This window comes from Saccoglossus kowalevskii, chromosome 14, assembly GCF_978046115.1.
Source record: "Saccoglossus kowalevskii chromosome 14, keSacKowa6.1, whole genome shotgun sequence".
In the NCBI taxonomy this organism is placed as follows: domain Eukaryota; kingdom Metazoa; phylum Hemichordata; class Enteropneusta; family Harrimaniidae; genus Saccoglossus; species Saccoglossus kowalevskii.
Window position 1 is genome coordinate 20,206,474 of NC_140654.1, and position 11,072 is coordinate 20,217,545.

At 34.7% G+C, this 11,072-nt stretch overlaps 1 pseudogene; it reads right to left on the reverse strand.

Moving 5' to 3' along the window:
- Window positions 1–1,774: 1,774 nt before the first annotated feature.
- Window positions 1,775–10,687, reverse strand: LOC144341799 (glycine receptor subunit alpha-2-like; annotated as a pseudogene).
- Between the last annotated feature and the right edge of the window lie 385 nt (window positions 10,688–11,072).

Sequence of the window (11,072 nt, forward strand, 5' to 3'; positions counted from 1 at the left end):
GACTATAATAATCCACGGCTTGATTGAATTAGAGTTACAATAAACATCACTCATTGTGTATTGACCGAGAAATATAAATGTGAAAACTATAATCAAATTTACCAACATTGACTGGATTGCAAAAGGAATGTATTCCTATGATGCACTGCATGAGATTCAGTGCTTTGAAGCATCCACTAATGAACTCATATATTATCTGTATTGACATGCTACAGTAACAACGGAAACATCATGTATTCAGAATTAACAAATGAATATTAAAATTGTGGCGCACAATGTCAAATTGCTATCGTAAAAACTGAGTAATATAATTTTAAGTTAATCGCTAATTGACTGAATAGGTTGTTGCTATGGATATGCAAAACGCTAAAACTCGATTGTTCCAACCGGATACCTATGTCGGCAAATACATCAAATATGTAATCACAAAAAAAAGGTTATTTTGCTTATCGCAATAAATTATAAAAGATCAGCCACTTCATTCTAGCATATAAGTAGCTGTTTTTTAAAGTAGTATGCAACACATTAAAATGCACGTCATTCTGGAATAAAAAAATGAAGGACGTTTATATTTCTTATGTTACACCAGTTTGCAATAGAGGTAGATGAATGTTTACATACGAAAACCCAATTCATTCAGATAATACAATATATACTACTATTTACTATACATATATCAAAATCGGCATGTGAATGAGCACGCAAGTTGTAGCCGGCCATCATTGCAGCCAACACGAATAGATCGGCCAATAAAAGAAATTGAACAGTATAAATGCTGTTGGAAAGACAATTCGGCTTTAATAATCCATATGTTCAGGCCTTGTTCACGCGAACACTCATAAACCAGACATCCTTTGGTACTTGTATTTCCGTCTTTACAGCTTGTCGGAACTCGGCAGCAGCAAAACTATCGGTGTCTATTTGTGCTTCCTTTTCTTGTTTTACTATTACTTGACTGCAATAAATGTACATTTATTAAAAATAAGACAACAGATGTAGGTGATACATAACTATCTAAATGTCTTGAGCATACAATAACGAATTGAAATCAGAGCTATGGATCGAGCGTTACTCATTGTTACTATTACTTACAAAGCTAATTTGTTTATTGCTCGGTAAATTGAGCATTTCCATTGCTTGTTGTCTTCACGTATTTTGTTGTTTCATCTGTAAACTAATAAAGTTAACAACAGAATATTCTACTAGAGCAGGGAACACAATCACGATACAGACTGTCACCCACACGCCAATAACCTACAGTAAAATAAATGACTAGTGTATTTAGACATTGATTGTCATGTATTTTCATGTATTTCGTCGTATTAATTCCAGTAAATTACGCTTATTCTGGAGATGAATCACGCATGTATGATTTTACCTTTAAATGCGCCATTATCTGCAACGCTCCCTGAATCCCATTCATTTGCGTACATAGAATCAACAATGCTGTCATTGAGAGCGAAACATGGCTAGCTCTGAATTTGGAATGATCCAGAACGAGAACCATGACAACACAACGATTAATATATTAATATATATATTAATATACATGATAAACATTTTTTATTCCTTTGTAATTTAAATTTTGCATGCGCAGTAACGTATGAGAAAATACCTGTAAAAAATAAAAGTCAATGTTGATAACATGTTTCACCTTTGTTTTGAATTTTCTTTCCTGGCACAAATTTGAATTTATTAGGAATTTTAGTGCATGTCTAGGAAATGTAATTTTTGCTTTCTATATGCTGTATCAATTAATATTGTACTCATATTATCAAATGCTATTGTCTGAACCATACATACAGCTTTCAATGTCCATGTCGCATTCATGTTCATCCATTGGATAACGTTCTAATCTCATCATACAGCTTACTGTTAATGTAAATCTGTTAAGATAAAAGGAACTTTAGTCAACATCCATCACTCGAAATAAATACTCTGTTATTTGGTAAGCTAATGATTAAATGATGACATAACATTCAAGTTGGTAGTATACAATATTGAGCTTGTTTCAGTTATTTCAATCATAGCGAAATACTTCAGAGAGTAGGTCAGTGGGAGATATTATAATGTGTTATGATATGATGATATGATTGTATTTCACCAATAATAGCTAATATAATAATAATACTACTACTACTAATAATAATAACAATAACAATAATAATAACAATAACAATAACAATAATAAAAATAATAATAATAATAATAATAAATATTATTTCTTGGTGTGGACCACAGAGGTAGTTCATCCGAACTAATCTAGTCTGTGCCCCAATCCTAACCAATATACATTTCTATGTAGGCTATATATATATATATGTATATGTACGCACACACACATACGTACACACATACATATACATGGTGTTGTTGTTGTTTTTTGTTTTGTTTTTCATTCTCGATTATGAAAAAAAACTGGTTAAATTAACTGTATAAAATATATATTGAATTTCTCATTAACTTATATCGAGTGTCTTGTAGATATAGCAACCAATAAATTAATAAATAGATAAAAGAAACTAGTTATATTAACTGTATAAAAAAAGTAAAACAATTATCTTATTAAATGATATCATTGTAATGTAGATCGAAAATCGATTAAATATACAAATATTTTTTTAAGCTGAGTAATAAGTAACAATCATGATTAGGTCATTAGCAAGTAATTTCGTGCAGATCCTTCAATCTCGTCACATGTGTCTGTCTTGTCTGGTTCCCTTGTACTAACGTGCGCGATATGCGCTTGACATTATGCCTTTCTTCACCAGATGGAAGATATTTTGCATGAAAATTAATAGAGGTGACAAGCAGTTTTATATTCGGACAAAATCGATGTGCAAAATCTACCAGTTTTCTTGATTTAACAGCGGTTTTTAAAAACTCTTTGATTACTTCAACACTCAGCACATAATAATCGTTAGCGATTGCATGTCGGACCTCCTGTGTGAACTCCTCTGACACAGTTAGATCCATATCTTTCTCTACAGATTCGTCAATAGTGACACGATGGTCATCATGGGATTCCATTATAGGGACGTCGGGTTCGGATTCAGCAGTAGCTGTTGATAAAGTAGTTTTCATGGTTAAAGTCTCGTCACCTGTTGCTTGAACTTTAATCGAGCCATTGTTTTCATTAACCGGCTTACAAGGGTCGCATTCCTGATCTATTATGACACGCTTTTCCGGTTTGTTGTCGAGTTCATTATCGTGGGAGACAGTAGATCGATCAACTTTTTCGTTTTTTCCTTCAATACTATTTTTAACCTCATTAACATTAGGGTGAATAGAGTGTTCAACGGGTTCATGTCCAGCTTCGTCTGTTATTAATTGAATGTCATCAGGTTCACGATTAGAAACCGGGTCGAGTGGCCTGTGCTGCTGTACCTCGGCACGCGTCAAGTCATTATTATGTAAATTTCACTATTTTTCTTGGTCGGGCAGTTGCGCTGAATATGCCCAATACGACGACATTTATAGCATGTAATAACATTGGTAGTAACATAGATCTTGTATAGTTGTTGATCAAATTCAATATTAAAAGTGTCAATAAGTTTATCTTCAGTATGCATATATAATTGCCGTCTGAACGAGTTAACATGTCTCAGTGCAGGGTTTTTACATCCAAGTGATATTGTTTTGATTTCACTGGCAATTCGACCATAACGAGACAATTCATGTTGGGCAGGACTCCAGAAGACGTACCTACACTTTATTTATATTTTTTTTGATATTTACAATAATAAAAAAGATGGTAAGCAGTTTCCGTTTCCTGGTGACAGAACGAACAATTGGGACTACTAACCTTTGATGATTTCATTTTAAAAAGAACATAATTAGTAGACAAAATTTCATGTAATAACTTTAATTGAATTTTTTTTTGATTTCGTGTCAATTGCTGTCCTGAATGGTAAAACATAATATTTAGACATAGCAGCAAAGTTGAGTTTAAAATCTTTTATAAAATACTATTTGGATGAATAGTCTTTGCACGAAGGAAGTTATTTTTTATACAATTTTTACTAAGCACAGATACCGTTATATTCTTACCATCAATACAAATATTTGGCACTGAATCGTACAAAAACCTTCGTATAGGATAAGAAACATGTGACCAAGCTTCCCTCGTGCTTTTTGTAATAGCATGGGCATGGGTCACTGAAGGGTCAAAGTACATTTTTAACCACATTGTACCAAATGTACCATACACTGTAAAGATATCACAGGCTTTCAAACCACCTTCTCATATGTCTGCGATCATAACATTGCGGGCAGCCCGGTCTTGACCTTGCCAAGTAAAATTGAAAAACTTTCTAATACCTCAAGTAAAACTTACTTTGGTACAGAGACCATCCTTATAAGATACACAAACGTTTATATAGCAAAGCTCCTCACAATCTGTATTCTACCAATTAAAGTTAAGTTTCTTTGCTTCCACAGATTCAAGGTTAACTGTAAATTTCCCATTGGTTTGCATATTTTAAAGTAGCAGCCCAATTTGTATCATAGGAAACATAAACACCAACAATCTTGATTGGCTCCTTAAGCCATTTAATACCAAAGGGTGTGTCTTTTTGACTTTTCCAGGGCCCAAGCCAAAGGGCTTCAGTTTTTACTGTGTTTACTTGTAACTCTGATACTTTTTGGAAGCAATTCGAAAGCTTAAACAAATGTAACACAGAAGATTCATCTTGTAAGAAACATGATACGTCATCAGCAAATGTTACATCTGTTTCAAGTTCATCACCCAACTTAATACCGTGAATATTTGGATTTACCCGCATGGAGATTGAAAACACTTCCAGCGCCAGAATAAACAATGTAGGGGACAAAAGGTCCCTCTATCTGATCCCCTTCTGAACTTTTAAATAACCCGTGGTAAAACCATTATTGATAATCGAACCTTCCACGTTACAGTAATACGATTTCACCCAACGAATCAATGATGGACCAAAATTTAAAGTTTTCAGGCAATCAAACAAAAAAGCCCACTCTAAAGAATCGAAAGCCTTTTCAAAATCAATGGCAACTAAAATACCTGGGATATTATTCTCATCAGTACTAAGGAGTACCTCCTCAATTAACCTATTTAAATCCGTGACGTTCTTCCCTTTAACGAAAGCTGATTGCGTATAGTTGGTCGTCGCAACTTTTCACATGGTACTAATAGTTGTAGGGGACTGCTTACTGTTATTCGTGATATAGACTTTGGTGTTAAAAACACTGTCATCGACCCCGATGGTCGTTTTGTTCTTAAAAATACGTTATGTGAACATAGTCCTTTCTTGTTGCTTAATATTTACGCCCCAAATGACGAAAAGTCACACTGTTTTCGTTTTTGGAACATATTCAGTCGTGTATCGACAACTTAGATTATGATCCTGATGCTCAGATTATCATTGGGGTCGACTTTAATTTTTACTTATGATATTAACTTTGACCGTCAGGGAGGCAACCCCCATACCTAGATTAAATCTAAGAAATCGTTTTCAAATTTGCTAGAAAAAAACATGATTTGGTAGATATATATTGCGTATCCGCAATGTAGATACTCGACGTTTTACTTGGAGGAGAGGTGGGACAACACCTATTGCCAGTAGAATCGATTATTTACTTATATCTGACCACATACAAAACATTGTTGACTCTGTCGACTTCAGCCCAGTTTCATTTAGCGACCATTCGGCTGTTGCTCTTGTTTTAGATACACATGATTCACCACGTGGACCTTCGTTTTGGAAATTCAACTGCAGTCTTTTAGATGACAACAATTATCATAACCAAATTAGCGAACGTTTTGTTGAATGGGGAAAAAAGTATAGTAACATAGGTGATAAGGGGCTTTTTGGGATCTCCTGAAGTACGAAATACGCAAATTTACTATTTAATATAGTAAACAAAAAGCACGACAACGTCGTTCAAAAATCGAAGAATTGGAACACAAATTGAATGATCTTGATATTTTATGTGGCTTGAATCCCACTCCTAAAATATTTAATATATAAACGACATAAAAGCGGAACTTGATTCACTGTATGATTATGCTGTAAAGGGTTTAATTGTTCGGTCAAGGGCCCAATGGGTGGAAGAGGGCAAGAAGAGCACAACGTTTTTTCTGGGGCTGGAAAAACGAAATCAACATAGATCTTATATTAGGCTCCGACAATAATTTAAAACAATCTAAATCTGAAATTTTAGCCGAATTTAAAAAAAAAAACATTATGCCACCCTTTACAGTTCAAATCACACAAATACATCTTTAGACGTAAATTTCCTTTCGGGGTTAACCATACCAAAACTTTCGAATGATGAAATGAGTGAGTTGTCCATGTTGTCCATGTCAAAATGCATGACACCTGGAAACGTAGAATTTTATATTGCTTTTGGTCTATTATTAGTTCTTATGTACTTAATTCCATTAACTATGCCTAAGACCATGGCTGTGTGTCAAACTCTCAGCGCTCGAGTATAATCACTTTGATCGAGAAAAAGGGTAAAGACAAACAATATTAAAAATTGGCGAATAATATCGCTAATCAATGTAGATGCTAAAATTCGATCTCTTTGTATTGCAAAGCGGATGGAAATGTGTTTACCAAAACTTATTCAATATTAATGTTAATAAGTACAGTGCCACACCACCACCTTATAAGTTATCTCTGTGATTGGTGATCAAGTTGTAAGCTGGAATATTATATAAATCGAAATTAGTTTCAGAATGCAGCCAGGTTTCACTGAGGCCCAAAAACATAAATGTTCTCTCAAATACATTAAAAAAAAGTTATTAGTTCATCAAAATGGTTAGATAGTGATCTAAAATTCAGGTGAAGAAAAGCACGTGATTGTGAGGAAGAATTAAGACTGTTATTGAATTGGTTAACAGTATATGAATTACAATTGTACTTCAAAGGTGTTGAATCCATGGTTGTGGGTAATGATAATAATGGATGCTAAAATTGAATACAGTTACATGATGCGGTGAATGTCACTAAGTTGTGTTATACTTATCACTGGTTCACCTTTGTCCTTATGGTCCATATGTAGCAATATTGAGCTGCTTTACGTCTTTTATTTGCGCTGTAGAATAGTTGTTTGTTCAATGAAGTCAGCTTTTCGTTGAGGTAAATTGGATTGTGGTTTTGTTTTTCAGGTATTTTCTGGAACTGTATATTTTGTTTTCCATAGAATGTCAACCAAGTTCAACTAATTAGCGTATTTAAAGAGGCTTAATCAAGGTGGAATATTCATTGTGTGATTTTTGCATTGTAGTTCAACCAAGGCTGTATATTTAGCGTTTTTATACTGGCTAAGTCAGAGTTGATTTTTTAGCGTGAGCTTAAATGAAAGTATACTATTCATGTGTTCATAGGGTTGCAGCTCCAAAATGTCATGCTTAGTGAAAATAATAACAGAGTGTGCATTGTCTGAATTCGTGGATGAAACGAGACGCTGTTAGAGGTCGACGATGAATACTAGTTTTGCCGTGTATTCAACCGATAATTATCAAGATGCTTTATTCAGAAGACAAAATAGTGTCACTAGCTATTCATCCTTCGTTGAGAGAAGTGGGAATAAGTGTTTGACTGGAACTTAAAATTTGTCATCGCAAAAACCAATGAGGACAATATGCAACTACTTTAGGTGAAAGTTTTAAACGCTATCACCTTGGGTGACGTAATAAAATCTATACTTTAGATATTTGTGGCGATTGTAAAAACATAGTCCAGCTGGAAAATAGTTTTTCCCCTTGTGACCACTTACTATCATGGGTTTTCTCACCGGCGGCTTTGCTGTTTGTTCCACTAAACTGTTTAGAACCATCATTTATTTTTGTTTATATTGGCTCGGTGGAATATTTAGCATGTTTTCAGTATCCTAAACAATTTCCAATATTTACCGTGGTTATGTTGGCGTAATCGTAGTGCAATATTTAGCTCATTCTGATTCATCGTAGGTCGATCCAAGGAAAGTGTGTCTGAACATAATAATAAAGATGCTTGTTTTATAGCATTCCCATACCTTGCGCTATGAAGAACAGTTCCATCAGAATAAATACGCAACAAAGCGTTCTCCGTTGTTAGTTTATGAAAGTGTCCAGATATTTCATCTGGAAAGTAGAGTGGTGGTATCCATAATTCTTTGACTCCATCTGAATGTAATGTCAGTGTGTGGTTTCCAGGATCTTAGTAGCCAGGGATCAACCCACCGTGTTCGATAATAAAACTTAACTGTATAACAACAATAACAACACGTTGTATTTATTCAATTATATTAGATCACATGAAAAACGGAGTAAAGCAGATTTCAAACACAATTGAAATAGTGTATATATGAAGTACAGCAGATGTATGGTAATAATATTTATTATGTATGACATCATATAAAGACCATTTCACCCGAGTCTGTATAATTATTATTCAACAGAAATGTAATGGTATCCTTTTTTTGGAGTGAATTTAGAATAGCTAAGACACCGATATGTCAGACTACTAGACCAATAAATCAGCATTAAGTGTGTGACAGCACAATGAACCATAACCAACATACGTCATCTCATAGCACAGGTATAAAATGTACACAATTTGAATACGGAATCACAATGCTAGTAACATGTCACAATTCAGTATTCATCTCTATATGAGTACGGGTCAGTTAGGGTCATTTTCAGTCTGTTTATAACGCAATTGAAAAACATTACCACCCAGAAGCAGTAGATTCAGACGACATAAAACATGATAAACCAAGAAAGGAAATCCAAATAAACGTCGAGTATAAACGTACGTTTTACTGCTAGACACGAACAGATTGAAGGTTATATACACACATGCATATAAACTGCAGAATTACTTGGGTGAAGAGATATTTTTCTCTTCACTCACTGCTGTTTCCCAAATTTCCCCTCAAACTTTTATAATAGGTAACCCCTCACTAACGAGCTGAAATATATTCAGGACGTTGTTTTTTTCAGAAGAAAAATAACACCGAATGAATTGCATGTAAACTGAAAGCGGGAGAGTCGTCACCTGCGCATGCGTTAAATGGCCATAGCGGATCATTGTTTACAAACAAGCGTCTTCGCGTTTTTTAGCTTGTCTTGTTATCGTCACCTGGGACTCAATTCCCGTGCGTGTGCAGTTGACGACCCTCCCGCTTTAATCAATGCAAATATGCGCGTGCCTAAAGCTGACGCCTGAAAGCATGTTTATTAAGCACTCACCAGTTCCAAAACCGAGACGAAAATGATCTGTCTGAAGTTGTTTTTCCTGAGATTTAGCTCGATAAACCGTACGCAACTTTCGTGGCGAACTCTGTCCTCCAATGAGGGGGAGCGAGGGGATAGCTGGTACAGGTTACGGGAGATAAAGAGCATTTTACGTTATAAAGCTTATTCCTGATTACACTTTTATAATATTTTTGATAATTTGAATTTAAGAACTAAAATTGGAAATTGCATACGAATTATGACATGTAATTTGAAAAGTGCTTTATACACAAATTACGGACGAATAAAATAGCCTATTGCATTTTACACCTTGCCCATTTATACGGATTTACGTGTTTTATTTGTTTAAATTACATTATTACGAAAATAAAAACAATTGATTACAGCTTACGAAAATACCCCTTGGCGACCCTCTTCAATAGCATGTCACTCAGCGTTCCCGAATCTGATGACGACTGGAAACTGTTGATGAGTATATTGGTCGTCACAATATATGTGGGTCCTACGAAGCGTGAATACTAGTAATATAAATTACGAAGAATATGATATAGATACAGTTTAGTTTTTGCCATTCGTGTGATGCAATTTCAGCGTTATGTGCTCATGACAAAGTAACGTTAATCGATGTTTATCGACACGACAGTTCGGTATTTGCGTTTTAAACTTTTAACTTTGTATTTGGCCTGCTATAAACGTTCACGTTAATCAGTTATTGAACGAAGGTTTCTTGACACGAGACATTAACTGGCCAATGCAATCCATTTTAGCTGAAGCATATTAATGAAGTGCTTAATGCATTCCCAGCGACACGGGACATTACCAGTCAAAGCTATTATCTTATCGCGGTATACTACGTTGTAAAATAAACATTCGACATTTGTAGAACTCCCGCTGCTTAATGTCACTAATTGTTAATTCTGTAATTTTAGTTACGAGTTACTTGTAAGTTCATATCCTTCGGATAAATTAAAACATATGTCTTTCGATGAGTGTAACACAGATTTTGGTTAAGAGTAAAAACAAGTGGGATTGCACGTGCATGTTGTATGCTATTCTTAATGACGATTGGACGGCTGTTTAGTCTAAATGTATTCCAAAGTCTAAATTACCTGAATACGACTGGTTTAGGAAAAACTTCAACAGGTCTATCTTGATTCGCCATAAAGTGAATAATGTGAATTGCTTTAATAGCGATACAGAGAGGAAAACGCATGTATGTTTGTATCACGAATAACCAGGCAATCACTAATACATCATGACTCCAATATAATAATCTATAAGAATGTATTACCGCAGCAAGGTGGTATTTTAACAAACTATGTAAACGACGATAAACTGAACCAAATTACTAACTTTACCGTGTAAATTTGGTCTGAATGTCTTGTCATAGTCAGCCCCTAAAACATTACTCAAAATATTTTTGGTCCGCGATGTCTTTGTCATTGGTGATCTCACATTATCCATACTTGTCGCGTTACTATATAAATAAACAATAATAATACATTATAATATGACCAGTGTGAATCTAGCCATCCGATTGGTTGAAGCCAGGATTTATATCTGGCAATATATGACTCGAGCCCTGTTTGATGAATAATTAATAAAACAAAAACTGGAATAAACTGAATTGAAATATGATAAATATTGTCGTCTGCAAGTCACCAGCGGCATTTTCAGAACATAGTAATTATGTCAGACGACGAGCCTCAGATCAATTTTGATCTCAATTTCAAATAGGACCAGATGGATGAAATTGACGCTACTGATGAAGAACTTCTTCAAGCTACAATTAAATGGAGCAACAGAACGCCGGTGGTAATAACGAGTCAGATCAACAGATGCCAGAATT